Source organism: Aedes albopictus, chromosome 1 (assembly GCF_035046485.1).
Source record: "Aedes albopictus strain Foshan chromosome 1, AalbF5, whole genome shotgun sequence".
In the NCBI taxonomy this organism is placed as follows: Eukaryota; Metazoa; Arthropoda; class Insecta; order Diptera; family Culicidae; genus Aedes; species Aedes albopictus.
This window is the reverse complement of record NC_085136.1, coordinates 31,881,213-31,903,860: the sequence shown is the minus strand read 5'-3', so window position 1 is coordinate 31,903,860 and position 22,648 is coordinate 31,881,213. Positions and strand designations below refer to the sequence as shown.

Genomic DNA, 22,648 nt, shown 5'->3' with positions numbered 1-22,648 from the left:
AATTTCTAGAGGAATTACTGGAGGAAACACCGAAGGAACTTTTGGAAGAATCCTAGAAAGATTGTCAGCCATCATTCCAGCAAGAGTTTTCGAAGGAATCTCAGAAAAAATACTTAGAAGAATTTCGGGAGGTATTGCAGCAAGAAATTGCTGGAAGAACCACAGCAGGAATTGCTTGAGGAATCCAGATGGAAACCCTGGAGAAAGGTCAAAAGCAGTTCCTGCAGGAATCCAATGAGAAATTTATGGTAGATTAAATCTCGTGAAAAAAAAATCTGGAGGAATCGCCGGAAGAATCTCTGGAAAATTTTTCTGGGGAATTTTTTGGAAGGAATTTGGGATGCATCATCGCTGGAATTTCAGCAGAATTTCTGAAGGAAACTATACAGGAATTTCTGGAGAATTTCACTATACAGGAATTTCTGGAGAAACCCCATCAGGAATGCGTAGAGATATTCAAAAAGAAATTCCTTGAAGAATTACCTAGAAGAATACTTAGAGAAGCCTCTGGAAGAACCGGTAGAGGTATTCAGGAGGAATCCATAAAGAAGACCCTTAAGGAATCGCTGGATGAATTTCTGAAAGAACCTCAGGAAGAATTTCAGCAATAATGCCAGGATAAACTCATATTAGAATCACTAGAAAAAATCCTGGAGGTACCATAGATAGAATTTCTGGATGAGGAATTGTTGGAAGAACAGCAGGAGCAGTTGTTTGGGGAATCCTTGGAGGAAGGCCAAGAGGAGCTTCTGGAGGATTCTTTGGATGAAATCTCTAGTGGAATTCCTTGAAGAATAATGTAACGGTCCGTAGTACCCCCTCAGCAGGTTATTATAAGTTTTTCGCGGTCTAGTGTAGTTTTCGTCTGTTTGTTTATTTAAAATTCAGGAAAGTGTTTGTGTTGTTTGTTTCCACTCTTTATGTTTGCTAGTCAACCGAAAAGGACGCAGCCATAGATAGCAGCTACCATCATCCTGCAACATTAGCCACCAGATGCCTCTGCCTTGCCTGAATCATGGACGTTGCCATTGGTAGCGAATGGAGGCCATGTTTGAGTAGATCCTGGATTGATCGGGAAGATAAGATCGGCCATTTGCCCGATCGACACTCGTGAAGTCCGCTGTACTTATAGTGTCTAATGTGTTCCTATTGTGTGTGTGGTGGATTCCAAGTACACAGGTAATCTAGAACCTAGATAATTCCATGCATCATATAATACCTGGAATACCCCCCCCCCCCCCTCACACAGAACCCCGAGGTTTTACTATAAACCATAGTTATACCGTGGTGAACCCTAACCCCAAAATGGGTCACCAACCGCCGTGGCTACATCCGGCGAAGGCATAGGCAGATGATGATTCGGCCATTCGTTACACCAGGCCGAGGACCACCCTAAGAGCTTTTCTCCAGTGGTCGCAGATACCCAGATTCGATCGGGCGATAAAGGTCGCATCGAATGGGAAGAAGAAGGACGAGGAAGGAAGCAATCGGTGAATGAGGACAGCAGGAGAAAGGGGACACGAAGAAGGAAAAAGAAGGTCAGATTAGTATTAAGAAAGTCGGTGAAAGTAGAGTGAAGGTAGAGCGCTAGGGAAAGATAGAAGTGTACAGAACGAAATATAGAGTGTGAAAAGCTAACTCAAGTGTTTTCCTGAATCCGCGAAATAGTAGGATAAGCGTGCCGACCCTGGGATTGAGGGTAAATACAGAGTCTCGTTAGCCGCTGAGAAGGGTCACCTTCTGTGACCCTCTCCTCAGCCAACGGTAGCTATGGCAACCGCTATTAGTTACAATAACCGAAGGAATTTCTGCAAGAATTCCAGGAACATTTCCTGGAAGGAGCGTAGCAAAGAAGCCAGGAGAAAGCTCTAGAAGAACCCCAAGAATTTGTGAAGTATCTCAGTAAGAATTTCTGGAGGAGTCCTAGAAAAAATATCTGGAAGAACCGCAGAAAGGTTTGCTTGATGAATCCCAGCTATAATTTCTGGAAGAAGCTCTCGAGGAGCTTTTGAAGGAATCCCAATAAAAGCTACTAGAAGAATATTTGGATATAATCTCTGAATCAATTCCTAGAGGAGGAACTTCTGGAACAATGTCCGAAATATTTCCATGAGTAATCCCAGCAAAAATTCCTCAAGAAATCCCACGAGATTTCTTCAGATAAATCCCTAGGAGAACTCCTGAATGTATTACAGTGAGAATTACTACAGGAGTCCTAGGAGGAATCACTAGTAAAACCACAATTGCAATTGTGCAACTCTAAAACATAAAACTCAACGGTGACCGAAATCCCACAAACAATTGCAATTGTTTGAGCGATCTTAGAAGATGTTTTTGGAAGTATCACTAGAGCAGCGGTTTTCAGATCATGCACCGCGGTGCACTTGGTGCACCGCAAAGTCTCGACAAGTGCACCGCAAGACATATATATGTAAATAGTCCTGTCATCACTTTAACGAACAATTTTCGAAAATACCTTGTGATCCTTTGCTAAACGAAGTTCCGAACGACCACTATATAAATTTTCTTGCTGAGGGAGAGTTTTGATTACCTTTGATTTACCAAAAATCTCGTGAGAAATGTGAGATTCATTTTTTAATAAATCCGGCCTTCAATTATTTTACAAGGAATCTGCAGTGCATCTTCAATAACTTCGCTGCATATCTCAGAAGAAATTCAACCTGTATTGCTACGAATTCTCGTGTGACCTGGGAAAGGGTCTCGCAAGCAGCTTCCAAGAAGTTCTCTCAATTTTTCATTGCTTTTCGTATTTGATATTTTTGAATTTCGATTGTTTCTGTATTACCTTCAGATTTCCTTATGAATCGGTTAGAAAGCAAGAATGAAATTTACCGAAAATCTTGTCAATTATTGCAAATTTGCCAAGAATCCTCCGGGAATCTAGTTATAGTTGAAAAATCCTTAAAATGATTCAAGGGTAAACGCAGGAATTCGTCGAGGTTCTTGTAAACTTGTTAAGAATCCACCGGCGATTATTGTTGTCCGAAAATTTTCAAGAATACCGTCAACAACAGAAAAAAATGTTTTTGGTTCATCAACAGTTTTACTCGTAGTAAGCTCCAACAAGTTACAAAAAAAGCTAACCAATGTTATACCGTCTACCCCCGTTAGTTTGACCGCATTTAATCTGAACACTTTTTAATTTGACCCCCGCTAAACTGCACATCGTTCAAACTGAAAATGATTCAAACGTCATGAGCACAATATGAAATGGAGTGAAACAGAACGCAGGATTAAAACAAAACAGCAAACCGCCCTTAGTGTTACTAGCAGTTCAAATTATAAACTGGTTGGTTTTTTTTGGGGAGTCGTTAAAACAGTGTGGGTTGACGGTTATTATACCAATGGGAAAAATATTTCAACGTATAGCATTGCACCAGGAAGACACTTTGGAAAATATGACAGCGTTTTTAAGAAACCCTAAAATCGGATTCTTTGACTATAATGAACAGGTGCACCGCGTAGCAATTCATTTTCCAAAAGTGCACCACGAGCCAAAAGGGCTGAAAACCCCTGCACTAGAGGAACTGCCAGAATAATCCATGTAAGATTGTCTTAAAAAAAAAAAGACGCGGACACCGTCTTCAGCCAGAGGCTGTACAGACTGAATGAAACTAAACACTAGACAAGGGACACACGGAGCATGCACCAGTGGATACGGAGAAGAAACTATTCTCACAAAAAGTTTCATCGCCCGGAGCGGGAATCGAACCCTCACCCCATAGCATGGTGCGATTAGAAGCTTGGTGACCCTAACCGCACGGCTACGAGGCTCCACAATGGAAGATTGTCTTGAATGGAGGAATTTCTAGAGATATCGCTGCAGGAATCTCTACAGAAACTATCAAGCATGCCAGTGGAATTCTAAGAGAAGTTCCTTGAAAAAATACCTGAAGGAATACCTCCTGTTCATCTTGGAAGAGTTGGTAAGGGTAATCCCTAGAAGTACTCCTGGAAATACCACAGTTAGAATTTCTGGAGGAATAAGTGTCACTTGAGGAATCCCAGCTGGATTTTATAGACATAGACCAATAGGAGTTCTTGAAGAAATCCCATGACGAGTTTGTGGAAGACCACTGAATAAAATCTCAGGAAAAATTCCTGAATAAATCTTTGTAAAAAATCCCTAGAAAAAATCCCAGGAAGATTGCCTGTAAGAATCCCAGCTAGAATGCTTGAAGAAATCTCTCTAGATGAATACTATAGATAATAGAGTAAACATAGATCAGCGTGAGATGAATCCGTTGTATCCAAACGAACAGTCAAAATCTGTATCCAAACGAGCATGACGTCACAATTTGGACAAAATGAATGGAGCGCATGACGTCATATTCAATCGTCGCACTTTTGAAAATTACTACTTACAGGCTTGAAATATTTTAGGTAGCAGTGTTCGCGGATCTATGTTTACTCTACTATCTATAATGAATACCTAGTACAATTCATGATGGTACCACAGTGACAACTTCTGGAAGAGTTCTAAAAGAAGTTGGTGGAAGAAACACAGTAGGAGTTCCTGTTCGAGAAGCACGCCTTGAAGCAAGTATGACCACTAGTATTTAAGTATGCCATGAGCAAATATTGACTCGTCTAGTCACCATTTATTTCTGCTTAAAGAGGTTATGGGCCCAGAGGTGGTGCCCTAGCAACGAGTCAATAGTGAAGAAAAAATTTCCAACTCGACGCAAGATGGAGAAACTGGGAGTTCAAAAACTCAATTGAGCGAACTACAATTCCTGAAAGTTCAGTGTGGAACTACTGCTCATCCAAGAAGATTTATGGAAGTTTGTTTGCGGAGCGAGAACCACGGAAGCGGATATTGCCGTATGGAACCAGGGTGATCGACGGGCGCGGGCGACGATCGGGTTGCTGATGGAGAGTACCCAACACTGACTCACTAAGCAAACGACCACGGCCAAGGAAACTTGGGAGAGTTTGAAGAACCATTTTGAAAAACCTACCCAAACGTCTAAAGTATCGTACCTGAGAAATTTGATCTTGAAACGGTACTCTGAAGGAGAAAACATGGAGCGGCACGTAACGGAAATGGAAGAAGCGTTTGAACGTCTGTCGCTGGCCGGACTCGAGCTGGACAAGAAGTTGCAAGTGGCATTAGTCCTGAGCAGTCTCCCAAAGTCATTCAACACCTTAACGACGGCTCTTGAGGGACGACCGATGAAGAACTTACCTTGGATTTGGTCAAGACAAAGTAGATTGACGAAGCGACGAAGCAAGGAAGTAATAGCGAGGAAACGGTTCTCAAGGCAGGATCGGCCAAAATGACGTTGATATGCCATTATTGCCAGAAGCCAGGACACAAGCAAAGAGAATGTCGGAAAATGGCGAACGATCGTGAAGCGGACGAATCCAAAGGTGACCGAAGAAGACGAAAGAATTTTGCGAAGCCCAAGACTGTTCGTGAGAACAACGATTTCGCATTCATGACGCTTGGAGCCGAGAAACCAGCTGGAAAGTGGATTGTAGATTCGAGCGGAGACAGGAGCTACTTCGTGGATCTGCAAGAATGTGCCTCGGAATACATCACTCTAGCACACGTGAAAACAATAGCGGCGAAAGGCAGAGGTATCTGTTGCGTGATTTGCTATGATCCGGACGGCAACAAGAACAACATCGCTCTCTCGGACACGCTGTATGTATCGGATTTAGATTTAGAAGCAAACTTGATCTCGATGCAGGAAGCTGGTTGCATCAGGTGCAAACGTTTCGTTCGACATTCAGGATGCACGATCATGAGGGAACAGCGGATTGCGGCCACCGCCGTACTGGTGCGAGGTTTGTATGAACTGATTACAGTTAACGAAGCAATGAAAACTGTAGAACAAGGCCATCGTGAGGACTGTCTACATCAATGGTATCGGAAACTGGGACATCGTGACCCCGACGCAGTACAAGACATCATTAAGAAGACGCTAGCCATGGGGATTCAAATCACGGATTGTGGATTGCGTGTGGTTTGCGAGTGCTGTTTGGAAGCGAAGGCAACAAGAGTTCCATTTCCGAAGCAATCAACGACATCCTGTGGACAAACGCTGGACCTGGTGCATGTGGACGTTTGTAGACCAACGAATACGGCAACGCCAGGCGGCTGCCGTTACTTTTTGACGGTTATACAGGATTGCTCCCGTTATTGCACTGTCTATTTCCTACGCGAGAAGTCAGAAGCGGAATTACGATTGAAGGAGTTCGTCTCGGAAATGAAAACGATTTTCGGAAGACCACCGAAGATAATTCGTTCGGACAATGGTGGGGAATTCAAGAATAAAGCATTGGACGCGTTTTGTAAGAAGGGAGGAATTCGTCAGCAGTTTACGACGCCCCACACACCGCAGCAGAATGGGATTACTGAAAGGATGAATCGGTCTTTGAAGGAAATGGCAAGATGTATTATTCTCGACGCTGGATTACCATTGAAATACTGGGCGGAAGCTGTGTGTACCGCTAACTACCTACAAAATCGCCTCCCGTCAAGATATGTTGAGCGAACGCCTTATGAGATGTGGTGGGGAAAGCAGCCTGATTTGAAGCACCTTCAAATTTTCAGTACCGCAGCATATGTGTGGATCAACCGGACGAAACTAGAGTCTGCAGCGGAGAAGCTCGTGTGTGTACACTAGAGTGGGTCATCGTTTATATGGAAAAATGAAAAATTCAATGGTATCCCATCAGATCAAAGCTTTTTTGGTCCCATTTCAGAAGCCAAATAAGTGTGCAAAATTTGGGCACGATCGGTTATGTCTACGTTTTGCGCATCGCGTTTGAAGTTTGTATGGGATTTTACATGGGAAAACACACTTTCATGCATTTCTCTCATGACAAGCTCGATTTTTTTTTAAACCATGTAACCGATAAAGTGAAAACATAGCCTAGGGTGTCCTGAAAAACTTTGTCGAAGACTGCGAAATGATCTGAAGCTTATAAAAAAAAAGTTATAGCGTTGGAATTACTTGACGAATCAGTATGATTTTGTTGCTATTGTTATTCCTTTACATGTTAAAACATAAACACATGCATGCGATTCGCTGGTTATAACTGTTTTCACAAGCACCGGATCGCTTTGCGGTCTTCATGAAAGTTTTTCAGGTCATCCTAGGCTATCAATTTACAGTATCGGTTAAAAAGTTTCAGACAAACATTTTCAACTTATGACAAAAATACAAAAAAGTATGTTTTCCCATACAAAATCCCATACAAATTTCAATTGCAATGCGCAAAGTGTAGACGCAACCGATCGAGCTCAAATTTTGCACAGATACTCAGGACCCGAAACGGAACCAAAAAAGCTTAGATCTGAGAAAACGGTTTCGATGACCCACGCTAGTGTACACTCTTAAAAATTCTGAAATTTGCACGAGACAGAAACATCAAAGAACGTAAACATTTTCAAGACGGAATCACAAATTGGACACAATTTTACGCGCATCATGAAGTCCTGATTGGTTGCGTTACAAATCCACTTCACCAGAAACGTAGAATCAGTATCATACTCATCTGCCACCTTCTGACTTGGTGAAATAGCCGAAAGGTAAAAGATGTGGCTCACAATCAACAGATCCTGAGTTCGAATCCAGGCATGTCAATCTTTTACTTTTATGTTTTATGTATCAGATTTGTTCTAGCGATTGCTAGACGCTAAGAAAATACAAGACCTGGAAGACGTAAATTTATACGTTTTGACCTCAAAATTTGAGGCTTAGAAGACGCTCGTATATGTCAGGTTCAGGACACCTAAATTTACATGATTTTTTCTAGGTGTGTAGGATATTCATCGAACCAGAAGGCCGATTTGAAGGACGTGCAGTTCTGGAGATGACAATGGAAGTATCGTGGCCAGAGGCCGCACAGACTGAACATTACGAGCATTAGACAACGGACAACACATATAACACCCAGTGGCCCAGTCGAGAATTTTCCTCGTTTGACGAAAACTTTTCCCCGACTGGAGCGGGAATCGAACCCACACTCCGAGGCTCACGAGGCACCTAAACCACTCGCGTCGCTAACCGCTCGGCCACGAAGCCCACACTATCCACGATTCGATTTTATAGACATAGACCAATACTGCCCTCATTCGCACAACAGTCCCATGTGAATAGGAAACCCAGCAAATATGGGACTGTTATGCGAATAGGGGCAGAATAGAAGTTCTTGAAGAAATCCCATGACAAATTTGTAGAAGACCACTGAAAAAAATCCCAGGAAAAATTCCTGAATAAATCTTTGTAAAACATCCCTAGGAAAAATCATTCCCAATTGATGTTGCTGGAAGTTCAGCACTGGTGCCGGGAATTGGCGCCGGACAAGGTGCAGTAGACTTGTTTAAAATCAACTTTCCGGCAGAAAATCTTCACAACAATCACTATTTACAACAAGTTCACACAATCCAATATCTCTGATTCTGATGAAAGAAGTGGACGAAAACCGGCGTTTCCTTGTGAATTTAGGTATGTAATACATAATTTTGTTTACCTGTTGTGCCGGAAATGTTTTTGACCCCATTAACTCCTACTTAAGTCTGAAAACTGAACTATTCTCATATCGTAAATTCACTCTTTTCTATATGGCCCTTATGGTTCCGGAGTTATTCCGGAATCAAAATGGGTAATGGGTCATTGGAATCACACATTTTGATTCCGGAATAACTCCGGAACCAGGTGGCCATTCCAACAATCCCTATCAATTCCCTGAATTAGAAGGATATGCGCTTTTTTTGTGTCGACATTTGGTAGAAAAATATTGAAAAACAAAAAAAAAATAACGAAAAGAGTGTTTTTTCGTAATCTCGTTAAGCCATTGATAAACCATACAACTTTTTTTCTAAGACACTGCTCTTGTAACTCTCGAATCCTCAGATATACATAATAGATGGACAAATGAACAAAATGAGAAGGAAATTTCATCATTGTTAATTCTGTTTGTTGAAAGCACCGAACAATAAAACAGTGATGATAAGCTCAGTCCCAGTTGTGCAGTTGTTTGCTAAAAGTTGTTGAAACAATTGTCAATCTTGTCACGGAAGTGACATGAAATAAAACAGGCCAACAATTGGAAAAGTTAATAATATATAGTTTCATCGCAAAGTTTTCAATTCTGTTCCATAGTGTAGTAGTTATCCGTGCACGATGCCAATGTTAAAGTGGGCCTCCAGTGGGCCCTAGCATGCGGCAAAAGGAAAACAACAAAAGAAAACTCGAATTAGTCCACATCACTCAAGTAATCGTGCGGCAACAAATTCTCACACACAAGCCCATACCTACAGCTACACACACACACAATATGAGTCACACAGCTGGGAAAACGGCGTGCTCGAGTATACTAGGAACACCCTTTAACATTTTATCCTGGACAGGGGAACCTGCCATCGCCGCCCATCATGGTTTTACATCTCTCCCATTGTTGGCGTTGAGTGATTCTTATCTTCTAGCGTGACTGGATGAAATCTTTTTCGTTCTTCTCTTTGGGAATGTCACCGCTGATAAAGGAAAGGCGAAGTAAGCCATGGGATGGGTGGAAAATCGCACTCTTGGGCTACTATGTATGTCGGACATCGTCGTCGGTGGCCTACTGCGAAGGGTTCCTCAATTTATCACTCCCTAATCCCGGCCCTGTCCTGACAGATTGCAACTCATCGTCGACGTCGTCGTAAAACAGATGAATTATTGCCACGCATGCTACGTTTTCGCCAGAATCCATCAATATATTTTACGAGTTCGCTGGCAGGCAGCAGAGCCAGGAAAATTGTTTTGATTGATCCAATAAAACACTCTTCTGGAGAGCAGACATGCATTACTCAAATGGACTCGATGCTCGTCCGTTTGACCGACGTATGAATAATTTATAAGTATGTTATAGCTCGCCTCCTGCCAACCTCCCGAACTACGGCTCGGCTTTTCCTCCTCCTTCAATGGTAATTCTTCTCTCGTTTATGTGAGCAAACATTCGATTAGTAGTCGTAGATGTATTCAGGCACGGTAGAATAACAAATCTGGTTCGTGTTTATCCAAAGCGTATAAGCACACACTTCTCGCCACGGAAATCTTCTCACTTCTCCGCCCTGCGTCTTCTCCTTACTACCATATGCAAATCTTTGCAATCTTTTCTTCCCGACAAAATCCACTTTTCCACGTCCAGTCCACAGACCTGGCCGTCAGCCACACTCTTTTCCTGAAGTGCGTTCGCGTGTCGGATGAGATTAAGCATATACCCCCAGCCAGAGCGCGTAAAATGCGAAAATATTGCTTTTAAAATTCCTTTCACCAGCCACTCAACTCGATCCGGATCATCATCGAATAATCATTTGCGCGTTTCGCGGCTCATTGCGGTACTAAAAAGAATAGAATTTAATCCAAGCAAACCCTGATGCGGTTCGAGTAGCTCCCGCGCGTACCGATCGTAGTAGCACTCCGTACCGAATCGAAAGTTTTCACTGACTGAGTGAAACTGGTTGTGCCTAGCCTGCTACTGACTGACTGCGAGAAGTGACGACACGCGATGACGACAGGACAAGTGCGGAAAATTCACACCGCATACAGGGCGCCGCGATAGAGTTTCCAGCTCGGTTCGCTTTTCCTGCATTCGGCTACGACTCCACACGTGGAATACTCTCTCTCTCGCAGTTCTGGTTTGCTCTCTGTTTGTGTATCGAAATTGGAATTAGGTATAGGCGCATCTGGATAGTAGCAAGTTCGAATCATTTTTACGAATGCCCCCTGCTTTGAAGTCAAGGTAAATCATTATTTGGATTGGATTTCTTCTTGAAATCCCCCCCGGTTCTGGAATCGAAGCAGCCAGAATAAAATCATCATAAATACATCTTTCAGGCGAGAGAAACCTACTTGGATCGCTCTTCTCCGAAACACAACAAAGCAGACTGCATGTGGAGATGATAACAAAACAAAACATCTCCTTCCAGCATCGGACTTTGGATTTGGATTGGACGCATGCGTCTTCTTCAACTGGTTTGGTTACCGTGTGTTCCGGTTTGGGCCATTGACTGGAGATTTCCAGTTGGATTGTTTCAAACAAAAATATTGCAATGTGTCAATGGAATGCGATGCTTTGTGTTACATTTCTTTCGCCGATGATTAAAACGATGAGCATGAACTTGCTGACGGTGTAAAAGCATCAAAGGAAGCATGTAGGTTTCCTAGAAACGCCTGGTTCTTTATCTGTGGGCTATGATGCTCTCTTGATTAAGTATGTACACTACCCGCCATAAATATGGAATCGCATCTTCTAGTATTGCAACACCCCAATTGAATATTGCAGCACCCCAAAAAGTTTGGCATCACCTGAAAACCTTATTTTTTACTAAACTATATCTCAAAAACCGTATCCTCTGCAAAGTTTAGACCTTCGGCAAAGTTGTTCAGCAGGTTTATGACCTTCAAATGGTGAAATGTTTGGTACGTAATTCCGCCACTATGTGGCGCTAGTGTGCATTTACAATGAAGTACTTTGACATGGGTTATCTCATGATTCTGTCCACCTAGAAAGTTCGTGTCTTCTGCAATGTTGATCACAAGGTCTATGTCTATCAAATGGTGGTAATTTTAGTGCGTATTTCCGCCGCTATGTGTCGCCAGTGTGCATTTAAAATGAAATACTTTGACATGGTTTATCTCAAGATTCTGACCACCTAGAAAGTTCGTGTCTTCAGCAATGTTGATCAGAAGGTCTATGGCTATCAAATGGTGGTTGGTTCAGTGCGTATTTCCGCCGCTATGTGGCGCTAGTGTGCATTTACAATGAAGTACTTTGACATGGTTTATCTCAAGATTCTGACCACCTAGAAAGTTCGTGTCTTCAGCAATGATGATCAGAAGAGTTATGGCTATCAAATGGTGGTAATTTTAGTGCGTAATTCCGCCGCTATGTGGCGCTAGTGTGCATTTACAATAAAGTACTTTGACATGGTTTATCTCATGATTCTGACCACTTAGAATGTTCGTGTCTTCAGCAATGTTGATCACAAGGTCTATGTCTATCAAATGGTGGTAATTTTAGTGCGTATTTCCGCCGCTATGTGTCGCCAGTGTGCATTTAAAATGAAATACTTTGACATGGTTTATCTCAAGATTCTGACCACCTAGAAAGTTCGTGTCTTCAGCAATGTTGATCAGAAGGTCTATGGCTATCAAATGGTGGTTGGTTCAGTGCGTATTTCCGAAGTACTTTGACATGGGTTTCCGCCGCTATGTGGCGCTAGTGTGCATTTACAATGAAGTACTTTGACATGCTTTATCTCAAGATTCTGACCACCTAGAATGTTCGTGTCTTCAGCAATGATGATCAGAAGGGTTATGGCTATCAAATGGTGATAAGTTTAGTGCGTAATTCCACCGCTACGTGGCGCTAGTGTGCATTTACAACGAAGTACTTTAATATGGTTTATCTCATGATTCTGACCACCTAGAATGTTCGTGTTCTCAGCAATGTTGATCAGAAGGTCTATGGCTATCAAATGGTGGTTGGTTCAGTGCGTATTTCCGCCGCTATGTGGCGCTAGTGTGCATTTACAATGAAGTACTTTGACATGCTTTATCTCAAGATTCTGACCACCTAGAATGTTCGTGTCTTCAGCAATGATGATCAGAAGGGTTATGGCTATCAAATGGTGATAAGTTTAGTGCGTAATTCCGCCGCTATGTGGCGCTAGTGTGCATTTACAACGAAGTACTTTGACATGGGTTATCTCATGATTCTGACCACCTAGAAAGTTCGTGTCTTCGGCAAAGTTGACCAGACGGTCTATGGCTATCAAATGGTGGTAAGTTTTGTGCGCAATTCCGTCGCTAGGTGGCGCCAGTGTGCGTTTCAAACGAAGTACTTCGACATGGGTTATCTCATGATTCTGGCCACCTAAAAAGTTCGTGTCTTCGGCAAAGTTGATCAGACTGTCTATGGCTATCAAATGGTGATAAGTTTAGTGCGTAATTTCATCGCTATGTGGCGCCAGTGTGCGTTTAAAACGAAGTACTTTGACATGGGTTATTTCATGATTCAGACCACCTAGAAAGTCGTGTCTTCGGCAAAGTTGATCAGCCGGTGTATGCCTATCAAATGGTAGTAAGTATACTGCGTGATTCCACCGCTATGAGGCGCCAGTATGCATTTACAACGAAGTATTTTGACAAGGTTTATCTCATGATTCTGACCACCTAGAATGTTCGTGTCTTCGGCAATGTTGATCAGACGGTCTATGGCTATCAAATGGTGGTAATTTTAGAATCTTCGAAGGAATCTCCCAAGAAATTGCAGGAGAAGTTTATGCAGATATCTCAGGAGGAGCCACCGAAAGAACTTCGGAAGAAATCTTCGAAGGAATTGCGAGCGGAATCCTCAAAGGTTTTTTAAGAGGAAACCCCCAAGAGGAATTCCCATAGGAAGTCAGAAGGAATCCCCGAAGAAATCCTTGAAGGAACTCTAGGAAGAATCCACGAATTCTAAAAAGAATTTCCGAAGGAATTCTTGGAGAAATCACCGAATAAATTCAAGAAGGAAACGCTGAAGAAATTCCATGAAGAATTTAAGGAATTCCAGGAGGAATCACCGAAAAAAATAAAAAAATGAATCGCCACAAAAAGTCCAAGAGGAAACTTCAAAGTTATTCCAGGAGGAGTTTCCGTGTTAATTTTAGGAGGAATCCCCGACGGAATATCAGGAGGAATACCCGAAGAAATATCAAGAGGAAACTTTGAAGGAAGTCCAGCAGGAATCCACGAAGGAATTCCAAGGCAAATCCCCGAAGGAACTCTAAGAGGATACCCCGAAGGAATTCCCGGTGAAATCCACGACGGAATATCAAAAGGAATCCCCGAAAGAATTTCAGGAGAAATCCATGAAGGATGTCCAGGAGGAATCTCCAAAGAAATTCCAGAAAGAATTTTTCAAAGTAATTCGTGAAGGAATCCTCAAAAGACTTCTAGGAGGAACCATCGAAAAAAAAAAATAGAGGAATCCTCGAAGAAATTTCATGAGGAACCCGTGGACAAAATTGAGAGGAATCTTCGAAGGAATTTTAGGGGGAATCCCCAAAGGCATTTCAGGAGGAATCTCCGCAAGAATTTCAAGAGCAAATTCCGAAAATAATCCTGCATGATTCCCAAAGGAATTCCAGCAATTATCCACAAAGAAATTCCAGCAGGACTCCAGTGGGAACTTCCAAGGGAATTCGGGTGAGAATCTCCAAAGGATTTCAATAACGGATCAACGAAAAATATCCTCTGAAAGAGTTCCAGGAGAAATCCTTGAGGGAATTCTAGAGGAATCACCGAAGGAATTCCAAGAGGAATCTCCGAATGAATTCTATAAGAAATTCCCCAAGGAATTCCAGTAGGAAACCCCGAAGGAATTCTAGGTGGAATCCCCGGAGGAATTCAATGGAACATTTCTGGAGCAATCTCCGAAGAAATTCGAAGAGGAATCACAACAGAAATTCCAAGAGGAAACTCCAAAGGAAATCCAGGAAAAACCTCCGAAGTAACTGCTGGAGGAGTTCCCGTAGAAATTCCAGGGGGAATCCCCGACGGAATGTCAGGAGGAAACCCCGAAATAATTCCAGGAGAAATCCCCAAAATAACTCTAGGAGGAGACCCCGAACGCATTCCAAAAGAAATCTCCTTAAGAATTCAACGAGAAATCTCCGAAGGAATCCCTGAAGGAAGTCCAGAATGAATACTTCGACGGAATTCCAGGAGGACATCCTGAAGAAATTTAAAGAGAAATCTCCGAAGAAATTACAGGAGAAATCTCAGGGGGAAGAGGAAACCCCATAGGAATTTCAGAATAAATCTCCGAAGAAACACTAGGAGAAATCCCCGAAGAAGTTTCAGGAGGACTCCTGGAGGAATTCTATGAGGAATCCCTGGTGGAAATCAAGGAGGAATCTCCGTGGGAATTCTAAAAGAAATCATCGAAGAAATTCCAGGAGGAAACCCAGAAGGAATTTTAAAAGAAATCCACGACAGCGTATCAGGAGAAATCCCCGAAAGAATTTCAAGAGGAATCCTTGAAGGAATGCAACATTAATTTTGTTTGTGCACTGATCACCGGCGCGAAAAATAAAAACCGGCGGCGTAACAAACTGCGGCGTATGGCCTAGGTGATCAGAATCATGAGACAAACCATGTCAAAGTACTTCGTTTTAAACGCACACTGGCGCTCCATAGCGACGGAATTACGCACTAAAATTACCACCATTTGATAGCCATAGACCGTCTGATCAACATAGCCGAAGACACGAACATTCTAGGTGGTCAGAATCATGAGATAAACCTTGTCAAAATACTTCGTTGTAAATGCATACTGGCGCCTCATAGCGATGAAATTACGCACTAAACTTATCACCATTTGATAGCCATAGACCGTCTGATCAACTTTGCCGAAGACACGAACTTTCTAGGTGGCCAGAATCATGAGATAACCCATGTCGAAGTACTTCGTTTGAAACGCACACTGGCGCCACCTAGCGGCGGAATTACGCACAAAACTTACCACCATTTGATAGCCATAGACAGTCTGATCAACTTTGCCGAAGACACGAACTTTCTAGATGGTCAGAATCATGAGATAACCCATGTCAAAGTACTTCGTTTAAACGCACACTGGCGCCACTTAGCGGCAGAATTACGCACTAAACTTACCGCCATTTGATAGCCATAGACCGTCTGGTCAACTTTGCCGAAGACACGAACTTTCTAGGTGGTCAGAATTATGAGATAACCCATGTCGAAGTACTTCGTTTTAAACGCACACTGGCGCCACCTAGCGGCGGAATTACGCACTAAACTTACCGCCATTTGATATCCATAGACCGTCTGGTCAACTTTGCCGAAGACACGAACTTTCTAGGTGGTCAGAATCATGAGATAAACCATGTCAAAGTACTTCGTTTTAAACGCACACTGGCGCCACCTAGCGGCGGAATTACGCACTAAACTTACCGCCATTTGATAGCCATAGACCGTCTGGTCAACTTTGCACGAACTTTCTAGATGGTCAGAATTATGAGATAACCCATGTCGAAGTACTTCGTTTTAAACGCACACTGGCGCCACCTAGCGGCGGAATTACGCACAAAACTTACCACCATTTGATAGCCATAGACCGTCTGGTCAACTTTGCCGAAGACACGAACTTTCTAGGTGGTCAGAATCATGAGATAAACCCACGGGGGTGCTAAGGTGATCTGATTTTGTTGCCGCTTATCATGCGCAACCAGTGCTCACTAATACCAACATTCATTCAATACAGCAGCCGGAGAAAATAAGGAAAAACGCACTTTGGCGAACAGAGTTTGCGAAAGGAGGTGTTTTGTGTCATTTCACAAGCAATTCCCACTCTCTGTAGGAACTTTATCTAAACATCGACACTCTGAAATTGAAAATTATCAATTAATGCCGCTTTTTCATGATCAACACTTTTATGAGATCTAATGTGATGAAAGCGTTTTGCACCGATATCCCTCGTAAAAAGGTAAACATTCAAATTTCACGACTGTGTTGGTAAATATTTTGGCTGGAGCATAAATTTATGCTCCACGTAAGGAGGCACAATCCAACCTGTCAAACTCCATAGTGAAAAAATAGGTTGCCGTCCCCTTGGATAAACCATGTCAAAGTACTTCGTTTTAAACGCACACTGGCGCCACCTAGCGGCGGAATTACGCACTAAACTTACCACCACTTGATAGCCATAGACCTCTGATCAACTTTGCCGAAGACACGAACTTTCTAGGTGGTCAGAATCATGAGATAACCCATGTCAAAGTACTTCGTTTTAAACGCACACTGGCGCCACCTAGCGGCGGAATTACGCACTAAACTTACCACCACTTGATAGCCATAGACCGTTTGATCAACTTTGCCGAAGACACGAACTTTCTAGATGGTCAGAATCATGAAATAATCCATGTCAAAGTACTTCGTTTTAAACGCACACTGGCGCCACCTAGCGGCGGAATTATGCACTAAACTTACCGCCATTTGATAGCCATAGACCGTCTGGTCAACTTTGCCGAAGACACGAACTTTCTAGGTGGTCAGAATCATGAGATAAACCATGTCAAAGTACTTCGTTTTAAACGCACACTGGCGCCACCTAGCGGCGGAATTACGCACTAAACTTACCACCACTTGATAGCCATAGACCTCTGATCAACTTTGCCGAAGACACGAACTTTCTAGGTGGTCAGAATCATGAGATAACCCATGTCAAAGTACTTCGTTTTAAACGCACACTGGCGCCACCTAGCGGCGGAATTACGCACTAAACTTACCACCATTTGATAGCCATAGACCGTTTGATCAACTTTGCCGAAGACACGAACTTTCTAGATGGTCAGAATCATGAAATAACCCATGTCAAAGTACTTCGTTTTAAACGCACACTGGCGCCACCTAGCGGCAGAATTATGCACTAAACTTGCCGCCATTTGATAGCCATAGACCGTCTGGTCAACTTTGCCGAAGACACGAACATTCTAGGTGGTCAGAATCATGAGATAACCCATGTCAAAGTACTTCGTTTTAAACGCGCACTGGCGCCACCTAGCGGTGGAATTACGCACTAAACTTACCACCATTTGATAGCCATAGGTCCTCTGATCAACTTTGCTGAAGGTCTAAACTATGCAGGTGATACGGTTTTTGAGATACAGTTCAGAAAGTGATGAAGTCTTCAGGTGATGCCAAACTTTCTGGGGGTGCTGCAATATTCAACTGGGGTGTTGCAATACTAGGCGATGCGATTCCATATTTATGGCGGGTAGTGTATGTATAAACCGGTGGAGACGCATGGTTGTTTGTTGATTGAACCATCAATCTGTTTCCTTCACCACGTGCGTTGCGTATTCTCATTCTCGCATAACTGTTTTGTGAAATGAATTTGACTGCAGATTTGTTTTTTTTTTTGTTTAACTTTAATAATCGTTTTCCGGAATATATTTCATTCACTGGAAAAATACTTGCTGGAAAATGTTATGGTAGGTGCGCAGATCGCAAGAAGTTTTATGTCCTATAACCGATGCGGGAAGCGCAGGACGGGTATTCAGCAAGACCATGCTGAGGGTGACGGATTCGAACCCCGGTCGGTCCAGGAACTACTCGTACAGGAACTTTTTTTGGCTTCTTTTGGCATACAGTATCTTTGTGTCTGCCACACGATATGCACGTGCAGAATGGCCATTGGCAAAGGAAGCTCTGAGTTCACAACTGTGGAAATGCTCATAGAACACTAAACTGAATAGCAGGCTTTGTCCCAGTTGGAATGCTACGCCAAGACAAGAAGAGCAGGTAATGAATGAGTTTGAAATTCAAACAAGGAATCGCTCAATAAATGAGCAAGTATTGCGTTTTTCTTGACTGCAGTTCAGCTTGCAGTAGGTACGGAGCTGAGATGGAACGTCCGTTTTCTGGACACACCTACTTGAGCTTTTTCGTTTGAGATCAATGCATAGCTTAATGCTAGGTGTGAACCTCAAACGAAATAACTCAAGTAATTTCCGTTCAGTGCATTGTTTTTCCTTGACCGGAATGGTTAACAAAATTTAACACAGCAAGCTCCATTTGATTTGACGCTTCTTCTCAGCTCCGTACTGAGGTCAAGAAAAATCAAATGCTTGCTCATTTCTTGAACGATAACTATTCCTTATCGTAGCAAGCTGTGCGCGCGAGCGGTTGCGCTTTAAAATTGCTATCACCGTTTTTCTTAGCTACGCAGTGATAATGATTTGGCAGGCGGAGTCGTGGTGCGACTCGTGGCACTACGCCATCCGGTGAAGTTTTCAGTATTCTGTGAAGTGTTTTCCATCGGAAGAAGAATTAAAAAGAAAGCATCTTGATTCAGCTTGTTACTTGTTCGTGGAATGGTTTAGAAGTCAAGAATATTTAGAGAGTGTGAAAAAAGCGCACAAGGCAAGTGTGTAAGAAAGCGGCATAAGGTCCAGGACACAAAGTAAATACACCGACGAACCGACGTGACAGCTAGAACAAATAAATTTAAATTTGTTGTCCGCGACGCCATGATGAAAAATAGTCAAACACTCTATAACGGCTCGCGATGATTTGATAGCTCGACACCGAACCCCCGTGTGTTCATATAGGAAACGGTTCGCGTCTGCGCTGATTTGACAGAAGCGATCGCTCGCTTCGCTGGTCGACCGTTAAATTTGGGGGGGGGGGGGGGGACACTTTTGAATCACCACTGTCACGTCGGTTCGTCGGTGGTAAATACACAGAGTATTCTTCCTGGGATTCCTCAGGGAGCTATTTCTAGCATTCTTAGATGAGTTTCTTCTGCGATGCCTAGAATGGTTAGATTAAGGATTCCTTCAAGAACTATTTCAGCGATTTATCTAGAGATTTCTCCCTATAGGTCTTCATGATTTCCTTCTGAAATTCTTCCGGGAGTTGCAGGATTTCTCCAGGACTTTCTTCCAGGAACTCTACAGGAATCTGTTCCGGGATTCCTCCATGAATTCATTCAAGTTTTTCCAGGAATTCGTTCCTAGTTTCCTACTGAAATTCTTTCTTAAATTCCCCTCAAGATTTCTGAAAGATCTCCAGAAGCCTAGTGGTTAAGGCTATAGATCGCCAACCTGGAGACGGCGGGTTCGATTCTCGTTCCGATCGAGAAATGTTTTCCGACTCCCTGGGTATAGTATATCATTGCGCTTGTCTCACAATGTACAAATTCATGCAATGGCAGGCAAACAAAGCCCTTCAATTAATAACTGTGGAAGTGCTCAAGGAGCACTAAGTTGAAGATTGGCAGGCCAAGCTCCAGTTGGAATGTAGATATGTAGTACTATTTGAATACAAACAATATTTCGTCAAATTTAAATGTACAATGTCATGACTTAATAATAAATTAACAGATCCCCTGAGGAAGGCCGAGTCCAATGGCCGAAACGTCGGAATTAAACAAGTAGCACTTGCCTTGATTTAACGCTAGACTGAAAAGCCACCCAAAAACAATACAGAAGACGAAGAAGATTCCTAAAGGCATTTCTTCCGAGATTGCTCCAGAAATTCGTTCTGATCTTTCACACAGATTTCGTTCGGGGATCCCTTCCGAGACTTATGCAGCAATTTTTCCATGAATTCTAACGAAATGTGCCTGGGATTCTTCTAAGGGATTCCGAGATTCCACCAAGAGTTCCGGGATACCTCCTCTAGGAATGGTTTCTTGTGGAACAACTCTTGGGGGTGTTCAAGAAGGAACTTCTGGAGGAATCCCAGAAGAAGGAATCCTCAAAGGGAGGATTTCCAGAAGGAACTTGAGTCAACTGCCCTGAGTTACCACAACAAGCCAGCTTCCTCGTTCCTGTGCGTCGTACCCGTTCCCGTTCCTTGTTCTTGTTCAATAGGCATGTACGTGTTTGGTCAGAAGTCAGAATCATCCATTAGAAGTGTGTTTTAATTTGTTAAATGTCAGTGATTTCGATTTTAATGTTAGCAGAGATAGATTTAAAACTAGTATTAGAAACTTACATGTTTAGTCTTAGTTAAGTTGTAGTTAATAAATATTAATATAAACTCTTTGGGGAGTCCCAGGAGAAACTTCTTGAGCAAAAAAATGCTAGAAGGAATCCCAGAAGGAAGTCCTGGAAACATCCTAAAAGAAACTTCTGGGAGAATATCAGTAAGAGCTCCTGGAGCAACTCCTTGTGGAATTCCGTGCAAAACTTCTAATAGAACTCCTGAAAACAATTCTAGAAGAATTTCAAAACGACTCCTGGACGAATCTCGGAAAAAATCCTGCAAGAAGTTCAGTAACAATTCTAGGAGGATTCTCGAAACTCCTGACGGAATTACGCAAGGCGTTTCTTAAGAAATGGCAGAAGGAATCCTTTCAGGAATCTAATAAGATTCCTTTAAGTCCTGAAAGAATCACAGAGACAACTTCTATGGGAATCCTGCACAAACCTCAGGAATAATCTAAGAAGGAATTTCTGAAGCTTGGATCAAATTTCTGGAGGAATCCAAAAAGAAATTCCCGGTGAAATCCCGGAAGGAGTTCCTGAAGGAATCCTAGGTAAGAACTTTCCGAAGAAGCTTTATGAAGGATCTCAGAAAGAACCTCTCAAGGAATTCTGAATTAATCCCTAAGGAGTCACAGTTGGAACTTCGGGGGCAATCACAGGAAGAATTCCTGGGTGAATCTCGGAAGGAACTTCTGGGGGAAAACCTGGAAGGACTTCCTGAAGAAATTCTAGAAGGAATTCTCGGTGGAATCGCGGGACGCATTCCATGAAGAATCTCAGAAGGAATTCCTGGAGAAGTTTCGGAAGAAGTTCCTGGAAAAAATCCTTGAGCTCCTAGAAGAGCTCTCCCCTTGGAGAAATTCCGAAAAGAAGCTCTGGAGGAACCCCTGGAGAAGTTTTTTTGAGGGATCCCGAAAGCACTCTTGGGAGAATCCCACGCAAGTAACACACTTGTCACGGAAGATCACGGTGGCGCAGGTTTTTGTTGCACAGAAGTCACGGTGACTTACTGCTAACAAATAAATACTTACTTGTTAGACGTGCCAGAATTTCTGATGGGATTTTTTCAAAAATTCTTGCTGATTTATTTTTAGGGTTTCTTCAAAAGTTTTTTCCTGTATTTCTTCTACGATTCTTTTTGGGATTCCTGCTCAGCTTCCAGCCAAAATAACTGGCCTGATTCCACTGTGGTTTTCATAAGGTGTTTTTACGGGATTCTTTCAGGAACAACTTCAGGGATTTCTGCCGGGATTGTATTAGAAAATCCTGAAAGGATTCTTGCAGGAATTTTATCCGGCAATCCTGCAGGGATTCCTGCTGAGATTACTTCACGGATTCCTCTGGTATTATTTCATAGATTGCTGTCAAGATATGTTCAGAGAATTCAATGGCAACCCAGACAACCAGTAATCGTATAAGATGTAGCATAAGATGATAAAGTGGAGGCCATATACGTGCATGCTACATTTAGGCTCATGTAAAATGTATGCATTTCGTCTCCACTTTAACATCTTATTCGACATCTTATACGATCACTGTTGGACTGGGAATTCTTTTCGGTATAAGAGCCAGGATTCCTGCAGATATTCCTTGAAAGATTCTTCCCGGGATTATTTCAAGTGTTCCGTTCGGGATGCTTCCGGGATTTCTACACAAATTTATCTCGAGATTTCTTCTGTGATTCTTTCAGGGATTCCTACCGAGTTTCCAGCCGAAATTCTTCCTGATATTCGTTCCAGAATTCCTGTAGGGAATTCTCCTGGGATACCATCAGAGATTTTTGCCAGGATTGATAGAAAATCCTCTGAACGGAAATTCTCGGGAGAATACCTTTAACCTTCGAGCGATCGCGCTGTTGTATTTTGTACAACACGTTGAAAAATCTCGTTTTTTGTACTCAACATTAGCGTGGAGCTGACGCAGGTAGTCAGCCGCGCGAGTTACGGATGGTTAAAGAAATCCGAGAAGAATCAATCAAAGTGGATTCAACCTGGGAAGAATTCTTGAAGAAATCCCTTAAAATATCCATGAAAGATGCATGGGAGAAATTCCTGAAAAATCTCGAGGAAAAAACTTAGGAAAAAATCCGAAGGAATCCCAATTGTAATCCTAAAAAAATCCCTA

The 22,648-nt window shown here is 42.6% G+C and overlaps 1 protein-coding gene and 1 long non-coding RNA gene across 7 annotated transcripts in view; one reads left to right on the top strand and one right to left on the bottom strand.

The window, feature by feature from the left end:
* The window catches only part of LOC109428474 (uncharacterized), a 40,604-nt gene that overhangs the window by 7,077 nt on the left and 10,879 nt on the right, over positions 1-22,648 (bottom strand). Inside the window, exons 1-2 of one of the 6 annotated variants that reach the window (XM_019704245.3) lie at positions 10,427-10,445; positions 9,897-10,363 (exon numbers count right to left, since the gene is read on the bottom strand). The exons of 1 other annotated variant lie outside the window; for it this stretch is intronic. The gene's annotated coding sequence lies outside the window, so the exon portion shown is untranslated. Of the gene's footprint in view, positions 1-9,863; positions 10,492-22,648 lie in introns of those variants that run through there. 4 more of the 6 variants (XM_062844319.1, XM_062844318.1, XM_029855119.2 and 1 more) reach the window with 4 other exon arrangements.
* On the top strand, positions 10,637-11,142 carry LOC134284867 (uncharacterized). The gene is made up of 2 exons (XR_009995983.1): positions 10,637-10,764; positions 10,860-11,142. It is a non-coding gene; the product is annotated as an uncharacterized LOC134284867 (long non-coding RNA).